At 39.2% G+C, this 18,769-nt stretch overlaps 1 protein-coding gene across 23 annotated transcripts in view; it reads right to left on the bottom strand.

Moving 5' to 3' along the window:
• The window catches only part of LOC6493240 (glutamate-gated chloride channel), a 74,957-nt gene extending 56,396 nt beyond the window's left edge, over window positions 1-18,561 (bottom strand). For 20 of the 23 annotated variants that reach the window (XM_032454778.2, XM_032454767.2, XM_032454770.2 and 17 more), the window contains exons 1-3: window positions 18,202-18,561; window positions 13,127-13,521; window positions 393-469 (exon numbers count right to left, since the gene is read on the bottom strand). The gene's annotated coding sequence lies outside the window, so the exon portion shown is untranslated. The remainder of the gene's footprint in view (window positions 1-392; window positions 470-13,126; window positions 13,522-18,201) is intronic. The other 3 variants (XM_001957303.4, XM_014908784.3, XM_014908796.3) reach the window with 3 other exon arrangements.
• Window positions 18,562-18,769: the final 208 nt, after the last annotated feature.

Genomic DNA, 18,769 nt, shown 5'->3' on the forward strand with positions numbered 1-18,769 from the left:
TCCAAGACCTCAGCCCGCACCTTTATAAATACATATGCACAAAGCTGCACTGAAAAAAAAAGAATAACAAGGAAATCGTTCATGAATAACTATTAATTTCATCCTAAAGTTTAAGTCAAGAAAAAAAACATTTAAAAGTCGATACTATATATAGACTATACTATCATTTTGCAAATATTTATTTTTTTCATAATTTTTTTTACAGTGTGCCTTAGGTCCTTGCATTTTTTATGGCTCACATTTTATTCTATATATATTCAACTTCTGGTAAGCTCTGTAAGGACTCTTTGCCAGTGAATGCATTTAAATATCTTTTTGAATCGCTCAAGCTTTGCCAGGCGTAAGTGGTGCTGCTATTGTGTCCTGATGGAAGGAAATAGTTGTTCACTCACCAAATTTAACTCCACAGCCAGTTCAATTGAATCCTTTGGCGCTTCGTATCTGCATAAGCGAGCCCGCCAAGTGCCAACTGAAAAGTATAAACCAATTAGGGAAACCAATTATTAAACAAATGTCAACACGCACACTCGAAGATGGCTTATATTATTATTTTTTTGTTTGGGTGGAAATGGAGGTTAATTCCCCATTGTCCAGATCCCAGATCCCAGATCCCCGAACAACAAGCAACAGACAACAGAGCAACGACGGCTTTTAGACGAAATTGAACATATGACAAAGAAACAGGGAAGGCATGGAGAAGGAGATTAGGCTCGACTGGTTGCTGATGTCCTTGTTGGTATTCCCCAGCATGTGCCTCTGGCGCAAATGATGGAAATCACTTAGGTCGGAGTGAGTGCGAGTGCGGGTGCAGATGACGATGACAACAAGGATACCATGACAGGAGTGGCTGGTTGTGGGCGGTGTGGAGTGGCGCTTATGTCTGAGTCCTTAATGAGCTTTTGTCTGCATGACAAAAGCGGCATGAACTGGAGCCTAGACTTGTGCGTCTTGGGATCTCTCTGTTCAAATATTTGACAGCCGCGTAACTCCCTGGTCCATTATTGTCTAGTTTTGGTCAAACAAAAGGAGGCACTAATGAAAAGTCTGAAAAAATCTGGTGGCATGTCATAGATTTCTGTGCACGAATACTGAAGATTTTGTCCAGTTAGCTAGTCCATAAAATATCTAGATGTCCAGAAATTAATAAAGCCAACCAGATCGTCATGAGTTCCTTCTTAATTGATTCGATTTTATTAGGACATTATTAAGCTATCCTGCCACAGTAACGATATCAATATCCCCTTTATAGCTCCAAGCATACAAAATTGAAATTCGCCTCGTTTATTTACGACCCTTAAGCGGTCAACTTTGGCCACAGCCAGCCACTAAATCACTTACAACCAACTTCAATCAAACGAGTTAATAACTTCCGCCGTGTGGCAGCCAAAATTAACCATAATTCCCATGCTACGGCCAACTAAACTGACCTATTTGCCTTCTGGTCCTGGGGCTGGGCAGCGCAGGATATGCGCTTGAATGGCTGAAGTTGATCCTAGCCAAGACAACTGGGGCGAGGGCTTGTCGGGCTCGTTGGGGCCAATATGGTAATTTTAGCGCTTCTACCTTCATATCCTTTCATACACACACACTCGCATACATGGCAATCAGCACAACACACAAACTCAGGTGCACAATGAATAAAAATGCCGGAGCACATGTCACATTTGCCACATGAGTTAACGCAGCTCATTTATCATGGGTCCTGCCGCGTCCTGCCTCGCTCCGACTCGGCCTGTCTCTTCCCAAGGCCCATATCCTGCCATGTCCTCTCTCTTGTCTCCCTTAGACGGCGGTTCAAGGTGACCAAGACATTTGCCGGCCAATCTGAGCTCGTGGTTTCACTTTCACTAAGAAAATTATATTTATTTTTTGCTAGATTTTTATAAAATATTTGGTTTTAATATTCTTAATAAACTTTATTAATAGAAAATTATGAGAAAGATATTCAAAGTTTTTTTTTTTAAAACGAATAAAGAAAAAACTATATAAGAACTCTATAATTCAACACATAGTTTCGCCTCTTGACTATTTATATTTAATAATAAGTCAAGTTCAAAATTAAAACTATTACTGATGTAAGTACAAATTCCAACTGATTTAGTTCCTCATTCTCCAAGTGTTACCTGTACATGGCATATCTAACACCAAAATTTAATTGTAGCCCCTAGGCATAGAGGCAGATGGTGGCACAAGTTTAATTACGGTAGCCAGGACTCCTCAAACTCGAACTCAAAGGACGCCATTCGGGGTATCACAATGCAATATTTATTAGAGCGTGTGTTTGGGGGCCCCCAAGCCCCTATCATTTTAGCAGACCATATAATAAATATATACATGTATGGGCCAGGCGTATGCATGCTAACATATACTCTGTCTGTGGCCTGGCATTATATGTCGCCTGACTAAATTTAGATATGCAAATCGATAAAATAAAAAAAAAGGAAATACCTAGGCACGCACACATTTTAGTGCCCAAGTTTTTCCAGATAGACATGGGGTTAGAGGACTACCAGGACTAAGACTGGGACTAGGCCTACGACTGAAGACCATAGACTGAGAGACATGTGTGTAAAGGTCGCGCTTTCGTTATAATTGTATAAAGATAGTAGAGGCCTTTCCCCATAAGAACAATTTACAAAGTTGCCGCACGGACTCGCCCCCAATCGAGGCTTAAGATTTAGGCTGACCTGATAGCGTTTCACCTGAAATGCCAACTCATTTATTTACCTGGGAAATACCTGGGAACTGTACTTGACTGCTTAAATAAATAAAATATAACGAATATATAAGGTTTATGGTTAAAATCAGGTCTGGAAAAGTGGAAGGCAATTATAGGCTTGGTAATTATAGGGGATCTGTTTTGTGTGGGAACTTAAACTTTTGTTTTAGTTCCTCTAATTGAACAGATTGAGGGAGGCATTCCAATACTATTCATACAGCTACGTACCATATATCTTCTTCCTTTGCCAGAGTGCTCTGTGCAATATTTATGGGCATATATTGATTAAATAATTAGTCCTCGACTAAAATACCAATTCACACAGATACGAGTATGAAATGAGATTTATGTCAAAGGCCATGGACTATAAATTTATAAAGCCAAAGGCAAAAGGCAAAGGCAGTGCCAATTCATTTAATAAAGCTAATTGCACGGAGAGCGCCTTAATTAATAATTTATACCCTGCTTGTTAACACTTTTTTTTTCAGTTTTCCTATTTCCCTGCACTTGTTTTTCAACATTTGCTGTTTGTTTTTATATTTTTTTTTGTGTTGGCTTAGCCCTCTGACTGTTTGAGCCGAAAGGGGGCGGAAAAGGGGTTAAGTTTTAAGCCAGACTGAGATAGACCAAAAAGGAATAATAAAGTTGCTGGTAAAGTGGAGCATCCACGGGGTGATTTCCACTTGGGGTTTCTCATAAATAACAAAAGGTGGCTTTAAAAGCAACTTGCTAACAAATATGTAGCTTTAACTATTCTGTTTCATTACAATTAATTAAATCCAATGAACAAACACCTCTTCTGGCGATAATTGCCTTAAATTGCCTTAAATTGGAAATTAAAATCAATTCATAAATCCTTTTATTATTTAATTCCAGCTAGGAAAATTTAACAATACAGTGAAATTTGATCAAATCTGTACAGCCATTACGCAATTAACGAACCGAACGGCTCCATGTAAACAAATTAAATCGCATTTTGTTGTTTTCAGACTCCATTCCCCTCGACACCCCGGGGCAGGGTTCATAGTTCATTTTTTTTTGTGGAGTGCGGAGCAGGGCAGCAGAATAGTCCCTTACTCAGATATTGATGGATATTTATGGCGTTCGTGGTTGGGAAAGCGGAAAAGCTTCAAAATACGTGCATGATTAAAATCCTCGATGGAGCATACGGATATGCGGATATGGCCATCGGACATGGCTCAATCAAGCCAACCATATAGCCCGAGGGCTCAATGGGGGCCAACTAAATTGGCTTTGTAACTGTTTGAATTTGTTTATCCAGCATTTTATTTGGCCGCAGTATTTGGGGGGGTCATCTATCGATTTTCCCACGAAAACTTTCCTTTTTTCGCGAAAATGTAGAAAAATGTTTATTTTTCCCAGAATACTTGTGACTAGATAATTTTTGATAATTGCTGGCTTTCGGAGTAATATTAGAAGATAATAATAGTGGGTAGTATTCTATTCTTGAATTTGATTTTATATATATAGTCAGATCTCGAACAGCAAGTTCTAATTCCATTTCTACGACCAAATAATACTTTCCGTAGGAACACAAACAATCCCCTTACATTCGGAAAATAGGAAAGTTAATTAGTTTATGCACAACCTTTGTTTGCAAAAAAAAAACCAACAGACTAACGAAAAGGAGAGGTGAAATCTGCAAAAAGTTTTCACATTTCCGTGCAAGGACATGCGTGACGTCGTCGTCGACGGGTGACCCCTCTTTTTGGGGGCAACTCTGCTTTCACACTTGCCACTTTCTCACACGGACACACACGCACATTTTTCAATTTCATTCTCTTTTTTTTTTTTTTAAATAAAAAACAAAGTTGCACGAATTTCGAGGTATTAGGAAAGGACATTGCTATGATTAGCATTTCAAGAGCTAAGGACTCGAGTGCTTCCTGCCAAGGATATTATTCACAAAAAAAGCGATTATTTTTAATGCCCAGGCAGACCTCGTGTGCTGGTACATTTTAAAACTATAATTAGATGGCCAATTATGGCGTTGAAAATTGAAATTTGCGGCAACTGCAGTCCATTTACCACAAAAAAAATACAATACAGTGGTGGTTGTGGGCCTCTGTGGTGGTCACGGTGGCGTATACGTAATCCATAACCCACAGCCCGTAACCTGTTCTCGTTTTTGGTGTGTAGCTCTTAGTCACGCGTTGGCATCTCAAAATCCCAGGCATAGCTCCACATACCATGGCCACCAGGTAGCCATAAAAAATCGTGTCATCCCAGCGATTATCCTTGCGTGTCCATGGATTAATTTTAATGCTCAAAATGACGCACGATTTTGCCAAATGCATGCATACCATATACCAGGCCACATTCCTTTATTTCCACTAATAATTTAATGTCCACCCAGTACACAAAACAAAAAACCTATAATCAACTGAGTACAAACCACAATCAGGCTTTCAGTTTATTCGGTTTTCAGTCGCCTCCTTTTCGGACTCTGTCTCTCTGATTGAATTTTAATTAAAAAACTCCCACCAATCGAACCGAAAAACATGAAATGAAATAAAAAACTCACGCCAAACTGTTTGGTAATAAAGTCAACCGGTTACCGGTTCATTTGCCATTTGAGGCAATTAAACTACAATGTTTATATCAATTAAATGAGTTTCCCACTGCAGCGACCCGCTGCGGACTGGTCTGCCAAAATGTTTACATAATAAAATAATTAAAAGTAATTGTGTTGCATTAAATGTTGATGGAATGCGATTGGCAGAAATTTCCCCAACATTGACATTTTTAAACAGGTGAGTAAACAAAGTAAATACGGGAATCGAATTGAATTAAAAATTAACTACAAAATGCTTAAATGGTTGCAGGTTCGAAGGATATTTACAAAATAAATATTTTCGTAAATATTTCTCATACAAATAAACACAATTTAAAGCTTTAAAATAAAATATATCCCCTTATCAGATAAACCAGCTTATGTAAGCTGATATTCTCGGTAAAAAATAAAAATTCTTCCTCAAAATCTCTATGGGAATTTCATGTTACTCGGAAAAGGCAACATCAAAGTGCGAATAAGAATGAAGTAGGAAAATCTTTTAAATATTCTTCCCCCTTCACATATGTATGTATATGTGTGTGGATATGTGGTGGTATTGCACCAACCTATTACCATATACCATTTTCTTCATACACAGCAGAAATTGTTGCACAGCATGTGGCAAGTAATACAGGGAAGGGGACACCAAAAAATAAAGTAAGGAGGGCTTATGGTTAAAAACGAATTTTATATATCCTAAAAGGTTTTCCTTTTTTTAAGCTCTTTATATTAAGGATCAAGAAATCATTAAATTCATTTGTAAAAGCATCCAAAACTGACAGTCTACTTTGTGAAGATGTTTAAGGACATATAGATCAACAGAAGGACAAATTTCCGACAAAATCACAATACCCTATGCCAGGGTATATAAAAATAAAGAAAAGAGACCAAGAGCTAGGAAGGATATCTGGTACAGAGAGCATATTTGAGTTTCCTGATGCCAAAGCTCTGCATAATAATCCCGAACCCACACAAAGTCACACACTAGTGGTATATGGTATCTCATGTTGAGGGGAATGTAAACGAAATATGTTGTATTGAAAGCACGGCTTGGATTTGAACGCTCTGCACCTGGCAGGTGACATGCTTTCCACACTCCCCTTAACATCCTCGCTGTCCTGGCCTGCATTTTCAATGAGTTTGACTTTTTGCTCACAGGACGAGACTGTTGCTTGTTTGGCAAGGTTCTGCGATAGGGTGATGTCCCGCCCGCATCCAAGACCGAAGATTAAAGAGCCATATATCACATTTGAGTCAATACGGCTTGAGCCATATTTCAATAAACGCCGTCATTCAACTTGTCAACGTGTCGCCATCCAAAGTGGCTGTAAAATGCACCACCCCCGCATACTTCTCTCTGAATTTTGTATGCCCCGCAGCATCTTTACATTATTTTTTTTATATTTTTTATCATTTCCCGCATATTTTCCTGCACTCGAAACTTATTTTTCCAGCGTGAAAATTTCCTTTGCATCAACATTGCATAAAAAATCGAAAAGGAATGGGGTAACTCATTTAAACTGTGACATGTGATGCCTGCCTGCCTTGTTATGTGTCGGCCAAGGGTGAAAGTTTTGCATAATTTACGTGGAGCGCGAAATGTGAAAGTTTTGCCTCAGCACCCTATCCGTTTTGGTCTCTTGCCTTTTAGGAAAACATACCTTATAGCTCTAGGACAAGGTAAATATTATTTTTGCTAAAACTCATTAAGCTTATTAAAATATTTTTGTAGATCTTCTGACCAATTTCAATATGAATTTTGTCATGTTTTTGATACTTTTAAAACTTTAGATAAATTACAAAAAATATTACTTTTAATTAAAACTTCTTATAGTTCAACTGACAGCTAGGAAATAGCTATTCTTTTTTTAATTAAATTTTTAAACAAATGTTAAGTCCTGCAGCTGGTTATTTAAATTTTTCGCTTCATGATCTCTCTGCATTTGCATTTTTTTTAATTTTAGTCTTTTTTATGAGACTTGTATAGCTTCATGTCCATCATTATTGGAATTCTCATGGACAGTGACAGGTGTATATCCTCTAGCCGACAGGCATTGCCCCGGTATCATATTCATTTCGATACTGGCCGAAAAGAAATTCCCCAAAAATACGGATAAAAATGCCAAACAACTATATGTACAGACTGATATAAGTCTGTATATAAAAGATATATATACATATATATGCAGCCGTGAGCAAATACAACAAATCAATTTCTGTTTGACCAAACGCTCCACTGAGCCGGACAGTGAACTAACTGAAAACGGCAGAATGGCCAATACGGCCAACACGGCCAACACGGTACACTCCTTTTTCAGTTTTGGCTCACAGCCCCCCTACCAACCCTACTTACCGCTCTTTCAAGTCCTCTGATTTGGTTTATGCCTTTTTCATACCTGCAAATAAACTTGGCTCGGTTGCTCGGTTTCGTTTGAGCTCCATGGCTCTGGGTCTGTTTTTTCTGTTTCTGTTTCTGGCCCGTGGCACTGGCACTGACACTGATTGCTTCTGAGCCATATGCCCGACTTGACTGCAGTGAAGACGGCCATTATTCACTTGCACTCGCCACTTCAGGCGGGTCGGTTCGGACCGGGCCGGACCGTTAAGGCCAAAAGGAATCAGGTGGTTCAAGGACAAGTCGGGTGGCAGAGGGGTAGGTTTCTCGTTGAACTTTACGGTTAAAACGCAGCTCAGCCACAAAAGGAAAGCAACGAACTGTAGGATACTCGTTACTTTATTATACACTCAGAAAAAGTAATAAAAAATTCAGATAAAATTTAAATAAAGCTACATTTAGTATAACTTTGTACATTTTTAACTAAAATTCTTTGAACAAGGCATCTGAAATGAGTTCTGAAACTCGTACAAAGTAGAATTATTTTTCTCATGTATCCTCGAGTCCCTAAGGAGACGGTTACGTTTAGTAGGCTTGGCTGCCGCCACACCGGATGTCCTGGCATTTCCGCCCCGCTAATACAGAGTCGCCATGACTCAGAAAACACAATGGCTGCCTCATGCCCGGCTCTCCTTCGTCTGCGACGTAGTTTTCTTATTTTTTCATTAGCATTTCTCTTGCAACTCTATGGGGAAATATTGTCGTCAATTATGTTACATAATCAAGCAAACTAACATGTAACAATTTCATTGCCTTCTCTGACTTAAACTTTGACACGGTCCCATTTTCCACAATATTTTTCTTCTTTTGTTTTGTTTTTTTTTGGGAGTTTTCGGGGGATTTCCCATAGCGGATTAGTATTAATGATGTTAAGTTTGCACGCGCCCAGAAAACTAGGCTAACTTTTTGTATTTGGGTTAATTTCAGCTAATTTTTCTTAGTTTTGGCACCAAGACGAATGAAACCGGAACCCGAGACCCAAATTACGCAATTATGATTTTAGCAACGGATGTAAACTTCGCCTTTTTTCCCTTTGCCATATTTTCACTAGAGTTCTTAGAAGTCAATATGTGTCAATTATTCAAGAGAATGTAAATTTTTGGAGAGTTTTTGCTTCTATGAATACATTATTCCTATCATATATTAAATAATCATAAGATCATCTTCAACTTTAAGAATAATTCCAGCATTATTTGTAACAGAATTATTAAAAATTGTCTGCACAGAGTTGTTTTTCATGTAGCCCTCCTCGAGCCTAATGAAGCTGAATTTATTGCCATGGCTTTATGGACATCGGCACAGTTTGCACATACTCGATTTTATGGCCAACAACGGCAAATAATGTGGCTGAAAAGCGGCCAAAATCGGCTAATGTATGCAAACGGATGGTTGGGAGGAGGCGGAGATTTTTGGGGCCAGACTACGTTGTCAATGCTGCTGAAAATGGCAACAAAAAAGTTGGTAACGTCTCCGTGAGCTGGCGCACACAAAATGGATTTTGTCTGCATTAAAATAACTTCTAGATAAAGTGAGGAAATTGCTTTTGAATACAGGCATGGCATGCATATATATATTTTTGATGGCAATTCGCCTCGTTCCCTGCCAGCGATCCAAAAATTGAGACATTCTCTAGCTGACATTTTTCATGTCGTTAAGCTGCTTGGAGCACTCGTGGCGTATACGCAATTTTCCACATTGTTTACCATCTCAACTTCGATCTTGTAAACATACAAACAAGCCGAAGGCGGAGGAGGAGGACAAGAGGAGTATGTGTTTAATTTACTTATTGGCCAACATTCAGCTTTGATGTCCTGCCAACTGAGCGAGTGCCAATTGAGGAAACTCCCACATAGCAGGTCATAAATCTCGGAGCAAGATGGCTGCTTCTAACTGCTGAAATAAAGACAGGACATAAATCCAAATTTAGCAGCAAGGAAATCAAAGTTTCCAAGCATGCACATGGCGAACAACTTGATATCCCCCGACCCAGCCATAGTTTTGGCCAACTGAGTCCTCGACTGCTCTCGATCTATGTGGGTCAATTCGAATGGCCGTAGAATTATGAGTTTCTTAAAGAGTTTGCCCGCAAACAAAATTTCTAAAAAAAATGAAGTCTGAAGCAGAGTGGTTCCAAGGATTTTTTAACCTTGGCAGAGTCTACTCCTAGGCTCGCCACACGCACTCATAAATAATTAAAATGACCTCATAATGTTTCGATTTTCTCGTCTTTCTCTTTTAGTTTTTTTTTGTATTCTAGGGCGGTCTTTATTGTTTTCCCTGTTTTTGTCTGCCTGGTGGACATTTTGGCGCTTTTTCGACTTTCTGCCGCAGTCATTAATGTAATGGTCTGCATTATTTGCGAACATTTTGAGTGTTAGTGACCATCTCCGTCTCCACTACTTAGTATCCTCCCTGTAACTCAACTTCCCACCTCTCAACTTCGACTACCTCTCCTTCTGACCAAAACATACAAAATATTTCTGCATAACACGCAACACTCTGGAATATACCCTTTTTGAAATAAAGCAACAGTATTTGAAGATCAAGTTTATACAGTGGGGTGTCTGGTATGTGAACTTTTGTGGATTTATTATGGTAAACTAAGAAAACTCATAGTTGCATATAATGGATGTATATATTTTTGCATGATTTTTTTCGAAAATTACATAAATGAGGAGTTTGGTTTTTTAGCTTTATTGGTAAGAATCAATTGAGAACTATACTGTCAAAAAAAGGAATAATAAAATCTAATAAAAGTAAGTTTCTATTCAAGATTGTGACTCTCCCTTTTTTTTTTAGAAAAATAGCAAAAAACTTGTTTTAAAAAAAACTACAACTCCTTGTATAATTTATGGAAGTTGACCTGTAGTTTTTATTTTCGACCCTGTCCTTCCACATGTACTTGCATGTTCCTTTTAGCATTTTATTGCTGGCCACTTTTATTTTCGTTCTGCTTTTGCCCAACCTTCAATAGAAAGCTTTTCCTTTCTTTTTTTTAGGTTTTTTGAATGTTATTTTTTGTGTGAGCTACCACTTTTCTCAGCAATTTTTCCGCTTGGCATTCGATGGGCAGTCATTCATGACGTGGCCAGGACTGCTCCAGCGTAATCCTAGGGTGCCGTTTTGCCTGCCAAATCGGCTGTGCCATCAAATTAAACGACAACTAAATTGGCGCACATTTTGCGCTATTTGGCAAGCTTTTGTCTGCGTTTCGAGGTTTACATAAGGCTCCGAAAAGCCCCAAAAACACCGACAAGCCGGCAAGAAAGCAAAATAAAACGCTAACAATGACAACAGCTGACATTGATTGGGGCTATGATGGGGCCGAAAGAGAAAAAGCGACTCTAATAACTGTAATAATAATAAGTAGCTGATAATTTGACACTAAGCCACAGGGTCGTATGCGTAATACGATAAAAGCAGACCGGAAACACCTTCAGACACCGATCCATTGGCCATTTTAGCAGGTGCTTTTGGCCCAATTTTATTTGTATTTGTTGGCCAACTACCAAGCCACTCTCATTCGATTCCCCCACCTCGGCAAAAGCCGAGTGCAATTTCCCGACTGACTTAATTAGTGGCTGTCACATTTTCTGGCACCTTGTTCTCGGGGCAGGACGAGAAAGATTGGCGAGAAGCTGGAAACTCCGCAACCACCGAACACTTGCAGCTAGTTCTCTTGGGGCACATGGAAAACTTTCAGAATAGATTAAATTCGTTTTGGTTGCGGCATGGCTCAGAGGGTGGGGGCAAAGGGTAGTAGAATTCACCGCAGCAGCTTCCACAGTTTGGCAAAAGAAAGCGCCGAATTGCAAGAAATGGCTAAATTGAGTGCACACAAAAGAGAGTGGCAGTGGCAGGGCCGGTACAGGGGACGATGGTGAGGCAGATGGTTGTTGCACAAGTGCAGTTTTCCTGGTGCTCGTGGCTATCCAAACATAAAAAGGATAACACATGCAGCTGCCACAGCAGGGCCAATAAGTTGGCAGATAGTCCTGCCCGCAGGATGAGAGTCAGTTTTTCTTGTTCCCAACGGAAAAATGGATAGTACACAGTGATGCCAAAAGTCAATTTCTATTTTAATTACTTATAAGATTTGTTTCTCAAAATAAATTATTATCCTAAGCCTTTATTAGTCTTAAAAACCACTTTCAGACTCTTAACTCCAAAACATTGACATGGCAAGTCATTTTCATGTTTTTGGTGTCCAGTTAAGACAACAAAGGCTGTACCAACTCGAAAGCCAAAAAGGATACGGCAAGGTTCGACCAAAAAATAGACTCCATTGTGGCAAGGAAAGGCCAAACTGGCTTCGGCTTGGGCCTGCTGCCTTTGGGCCATCCAATTGTGGGCCTGATCCCCGGCCAGAAACGCCAGTTAGCCTTCCAGAATCTCTTCTTATTTGCCTGCTGGCCTTTTCATTCTCATTTCTGTTGATTTTTCATTTTTCCAGGCATTTTTCGAGCCCAGTTCAGGCATTCAGAGCTTACAGTTTTCAGCTGCATGTAGGTCAGAATTTTACGGCCAAATATGAATGGACGTGGCTCTGCTATTTTTCCTGCCTACCAAGCACCACGCACCACCCGTCAACACAGACACGGTGGATTTTTGTCGGCACAAAAGGCAAACAATAAGCAATATTTTGTAAAATTGAAATTCGAATGAACCGAATATATTTATTATATTTCCACTTAACGCTCTGTAATCAAACCAATTTTATCCAGCTTTTGACAAAACTCAATCAGTTGAAAAATATGCAGAAAAAAGGTTCAAAAAACCTACAACCTAGATACATTAAAAAATATTTTAAAAACCAACAAACATCTGAATATTGGGCCAACCAAATTGATAATCATTGAGATGCAATTTATCATGCACCCGTAATGCAAAGTATATGTATGTACTTCTATTCAAAAACGAAATGAAAGCCAAACATTGCAGCGTCATTTCACCTGCGTGTATGATTATATCATTCCTGAACGGAATTCGTTGCCCCAGTTTAACCAGGAAATTCAATTTAGCGCCACGCGGTTTTATCTCAAACGAAGAGAAATCGGATCGAATTCGCTACTATTTTTTTTCGTATTTCGCTTGCCATCCATCATTGATTGCCAATCGTTGGGGGGAAAAAAAAGAGATGGGTTTTTTGTGGGACATATACTAGAACACCAGGATTATATTAGGGTTTATATACAGGAAGTTGTGCAGGACTTTACTAAATACAAAAATAAAATAGAGATCTCAAAAGGATATCGCAGTAATCAAGCCTTCGCTAATAGACTTGAGCCCACGCTGCGTATGTGTAATATTTGTTGCACTTGACTTGCAGCTGACGTAAATTGCCATAATTACAACAGGCCGGCCCAGGCCAGGCCAAAATGAAATAATACGCCCGCCACCTGACCACAAAGGACACACTCCTGTAGCTGTGACTTACCTAATTAGCGACAGGATTTCCAGCAGCAGCACCAGCAGCACGAAATGTCGTTCTTGTCGTCGGTGTTGTTGTTGTTTTGCAGCTCTCAGCTCGCAGCGCCACCTGATGGACGGCAGACGGACTAGCTAACGTTCATTTGGCCCTTTAGGCTATTGTGGCGGCGACGTTGTTGCTGTTTTTGTTGGCTTTGTTGCTTTTTTGTTGCTTTAGTTACTAGTAGTTGTTGCTTTTGCTGTAATCCAACAATCTGGCAACGCCTTTCACCCCGCTACAATGTTGTGTTTTTTGTGGGTTTTCCTATTTTTTTCCTTTTTTTTGGTTTTTTTGTTTTTGTTTGTTTCGTTACTTTGCTTGTTGCAACTTATGTGCAATTGCCGCTGGCTGTGGGCTGTGGCCTGTGGGAGTGAGTGAGTGAGAGGTTGAGTGTGAGCGAGAGGCTCTATGGGCTTAACCGAAAGTTGCAAGGACACGCGTCGCCTGACGAACGACACACACAGGACTTCAAACACGCACACTAGCACACGCGCGGCGTACGACACTTTGAAATGTATATTTTTTGTTGTTGTTTTCCTTTTGATTCTGCTCTGCTGCTACACCCTGCTAGTGGGCGTTGAGGCGTGGCATGTTGAGGGGAATCCCCCCACTCAAGTTTTATTTTATTTCTTTATTTTTTTGTTATATTTTTTTCTGTATTTTTTTTTTTTCCTTATTTGGCCAACTTTTGACGCTTTACGTTTCTTCATGTGATTTGTTTTATTTTATTTGACGGCCTTACCCTCCCCACCCCATCTGTTTTTATGTTTCCTTCGCTCCGTTATGTTTTTCTTGGGCATTTTACGTTTGTCTCCACATTCGCACTCGCATTTTTACGATTGCTTTGTTTACTTTGAAGTCTTAACTGCCCTGCGATGTATGCTAAAGTTTCCCGCTTACGTTTCCTTTGGCTTTCACTTTGAGTTGAAAAGAAACTCAAATGCTGCTCATTTGACGCCACTTTCTGGCCAAAGTTTTTGTATATTTTTAGCCAGTTTCCAGCAAGTGATGGCCAAGCTGCTTACATAAGTGCCAGCAATTTGCCAGTCAGTTAGTCGGGCCAAGAGCAAGCTGAACACCATTCTCCTTGAGGTGGAAACTTATGTAAAGTGATGTAAAGCTACGGCCAGATAAAAGTCTTTGCCCGAGACTGGCAAAACAACTTGCGGAAAAATTTATAATGGGATCTTTTAGAGTTTAGAAGGTCTAAGCAGGACTAGATAAAATTTTAAAGGTATACCATATAGTAGATACATAGAAAGAAACATGAAACTGGGAGAAGATCTTTGAATATTACATTTTAATAGATATTCAAGATTTCCATAATAGAGATGCTATATAAATTGATATTTTAGATTGATATAAAAAATATTAATATCATTCATTTTCTCTTTAATCCATATATTCTATCAAACAGTATATTTATTTATCGTAAGCATTACCAGATCAAGTTTAAGGTGATTAGAATAAAACGGAGATAAATCTAAGAGTTCAGAATAGAATGAAGAGTCTGAATTTTTATACCTTAGCAAATATTTCCTATTTAATTTAAATATTTTAATAATTAACCAGAATACTATTCGTTGTTTTGCCCAAACATCTGTTTTCAAAGCAAATCGCTTTTAATATTTCTCCAAGCAATTCATTAATAAATCATTTCCTTCACTTCCCATAATGGCGCAAATTGCATGCCTCTTTCCTATGTACACATCATACCTACATGTATTTATATTATATATCCCCCTATATGCGAACACCACAGGCTGTAAAAATCGTGTTTGTCTCAATGAACTATTTTTATTTATTTATGCATACTAGATTATTGCCAGGCGCATTCGCGCTAAAATAAAATTCAAATGAAACAAAAATAACCTGAATTGGGGTTTATTGAATTCCATTTTCAATGCATCTCTAAGTAATTACGACAAATCGTTTGCTGAATCCAAATTACTTATAGATAGTCTTTTTTTTTAAATTTATTATCCTAGACCGTCATACGGAAGGTCGTCTTACGGAATTTACTTGATCAAGGCACTAGAAGGACCTCGAAAAACCCAAGAGATCATAAATTCTTATCATCTTCTTCGCCTGGCAGACAATGTAATGCAGAATCAACAAATTTCGCACGCTGTGTGGGAAAGATGTTAAAAATAAACCAAAGCAATGCAAAGAGAAATGCAAAAATGCGAAGCACCAGACCAAAGCAAAACAGACTAACAAAAATGCCATGTGTGAGGACCGAACGACCAAACGATTCGGTTTCGGAATTTAACATGCCAAATAACAAGGAACCCCCGACGGCACGTCGTTCTTAGCACTAAATTAATTTTAATTGTATCTTGTGTCTTTTATTTATTCGGGGAAATAAATTTTTGTTTTTCTACTCAGTTAGTCAGTTAGTCTCTTTCATGAATACTAAGTATATTTTGGTCACTTGCTGCTAGCCATCTCATTACTGTGGCCAAAATGTTTCGGTTTCAATGTCTGTCCTTAACACGGCATTGGAATGCCGGGAATTTTGTTAAAAGCGACATTTTTGTCTAGCAGCCAAACACGCCCCGAAATATGCAACATGTCTCACTGCCCCCGCAATCTCCTGCCGCTATTTTTTCCTTGTTTTTTTCTTTTTTAAGGAGGCTCCACCCAAGTGCACGCAATGTTCGGCGAGGACATAGCACTGGGAAAAAATCGAAACAAAATTTCACAGTTTATATCTAAGTACAACACTGCGTATACGTAATATGGAGGTTTTTTGGGAGATATCTTTATCTAGGGCTTAGAACTTTCAAAAAATATCCTTTATAAGTACATTTTATTCTTCTGATAGGTAATAGTATCTTTTTCTGTATGTAATATCAGATATTTTTATTTAAGTACAACACTGCGTATGCGTAATATTGAGGCGAAATCTTCGAAAAAGACTTAAAACTTCAAAAGAATATCCCATTTTCAACAGTTTCTTATTATTTTGATAGTTGACAAGACCTTTTCTGAGTGCAATTCATAGTAGCTGACTCATAAGGCATTTTGGCTAATGATTGACTGACTGGATGAACGAGTGACGTCTAAAGCAGCGTGTGTGACTTTTCCCAGTTGTGAGTTGTACTATACCGTGTGTACGATGAGTGTGTGGGCCGCTTTCGTTGCCGCTTTTCGACGACTTTGCGTGTAGTTTGTAATTTAAGTAATGTGGGTCGCCAGAAAGCTGAAAGCTGAGCCCTGCGTATCCTTGTTGTTGTTGCTAACGCGATTTACCTTTTTGAGCGAAACACGCGCCACGGTTCCGTTACCGTTGCCGTTACCGTTACCTATACCGTTGACTATAGCATTGCCTATACCGTTACCTTTAAGCGTTACACACACTTTACTATACTATACTATATATGTATATGGACCCACCGACTTTGCGGTTATAGCAGCCTAATTGTCATTGAAAGCAACCCACCCACCCGAGACATAAATTCAATTTCTTTCTGTTCGATGTGACAAGTCTTGAAGGAGCCAACGAAACCATCACTACACTGGAAATAGTTTTAGACTATAATTTATGTAGCCATAGCTTCCATGTCTTGACTTTTAAGCTATAGACTTTTTTGTACTCTCATCAATGATAAGTTCTCGTATATGCAGTATATATATTTTTGAAAAATTTGGCATTTTTATTGCGGTGCACTTGCCACCCGCTTTTTGGCTGCATGCTCTTTGACGTTTGTTGTTGTTATTATTTTTTGATAGCCACCTTTTGGCGTCGCATTCGTGTGTTGCTTTTCGCGATGTCGTCGCCGCCCTCCTGCCACCCCTGGTGTCTTCCCCCAAGTTCTCCCTTTTGATTCGCCTGGCTCTAGTTCTAGTTCTTTTTCTTGTTCTTGTCTTGTTCTTTTGGCTCGGCTGTCTCTATGCACTGGCTGCACCTTGACACTAATATTGAGCAAAGTAAAAAAAACACAAGAAACTAAAACATGAAGAAAAAGGAAGGCAAGTGCAACTAAAAATAGTCGGAGAGACCGCTAAAAGCAAATTGATAGGTGTATCTGTGAGTGTGAGTGGATGTTTCGGGCTCTGATCTTGCACCCTCAGACACTATGCGATAAAACACCCACCCACCCACTTAATACAGACACTTGGCGATTTTATTGTCAATTTGTAATTGGTAATTGATGCCGATTGACAAACTGATTGTATTGTTATGATATGGCGCAATGGACTAATTACTAGGGATTGAAAAGAAATGGTTTTTGAAAATGTTTTTTGATTGATGGACTTGGCAGGGACTTTACATAAACTTGAAGAGTTCCTTTCTAGGTTTTAAAACTTTTAAATGGGGCTTATAATGTTTTGTTTAAAAGTTGAAGAGTTCAACTCTCTAGAACTTATATTTTTGTGAACCCTAATCTTTTGAGATCCCTTTATCCACTCTCACTTCATTTTATTTCAATATTTTTATAGCTTCACCGCACGCTCTGTAAAAAGTTCTTAAATGTCGAATTCAAATTTTTATGAACCATAATCCAATAGTGCGTATACTTAATTTTTATCCGCCAACACAATCCACTTTTATTTTCTCGCCTTTAATTTTTAATAACAGTTTTTTTTTGTATTTTTGTTTAAGCCACTCAATCTTGCAACGCTTATTGTCGCTTCACACGCGCAGTGGTTTTTGTTGCACTTGCCACTGGCCATTGTTGTTGTCCGTGATGTTAGTGTTTTTGGTGGTTATTATCCCGCAACCCAACCGTACACCAAAAGAAGCCAACACCAAAGCTTTACATAACTCAATCGCTCACTCACTGACTGCAGCCAGCCAACGATTCAACAGAACAACAAAAAAAACTGAACCCATAAAGGATATACAGGAGCTCAGGCAGTCGTCAGGAACGTTAAAAATTCAAAACACAAATTCACATTTAATTTCGCACATTGCAATTTCCATGCGTTTTTTTTTCAATCATTTCTCAACACTTGGGGCCACTCAAAGTGCATTTCTGGTGCCCCGGGCACTTTCGTATTCATTCCCGTGCGGTTACGATTTTCCGTTTTCTTACTTTATACGCTACGAATAATATATAGGTGTATGCTATAGCATATATATATATAAATATATATATATATATGTGGTATGGAGAGGTGAAGTCGATATTACTACGCTGGCTTATTGTGTTTTGCCCTGTTGGAGACTGAAACAGAGACTGAAACTGGTGACTCTTTGGCGGAGCGAACGATTTTCTCCGATTTCGCAGTGCTGTTGAATTGCAAACCCGACCCGAACTGAGCACTCAACTGACCAAGTTTTCCTTTTCATGCAGTTGGCACGCATTTTCGTTTCGCTTTTCGGAAAAGCGGAAAAGGCAGGATGACGAAGCGCCGCGAACACCGAAATGTCTCTGGTGCGCCGCTTGCTTTTCGATGTCGCGCCACTTGCACTGGCGGCAGCTTTATTCGGAAACAAAGCTCCTTCCTTCGGCTCTCTCCGAAGCTTAGGGATGATGATTTGGGGTATGGGGAGCTTGCCGCAAAGCTCCACAGCTGATTGCCGCAAAATGCATGCGGCTTTTCGCACGTTTCCTCCGCCTTGGCCGCCTCTCCCTTTGTGGGCCATCCTTGGTCGGAACA

The sequence above is a fragment of the Drosophila ananassae genome, chromosome 2R (assembly GCF_017639315.1).
Source record: "Drosophila ananassae strain 14024-0371.13 chromosome 2R, ASM1763931v2, whole genome shotgun sequence".
Taxonomy (NCBI): Eukaryota; Metazoa; Arthropoda; class Insecta; order Diptera; family Drosophilidae; genus Drosophila; species Drosophila ananassae.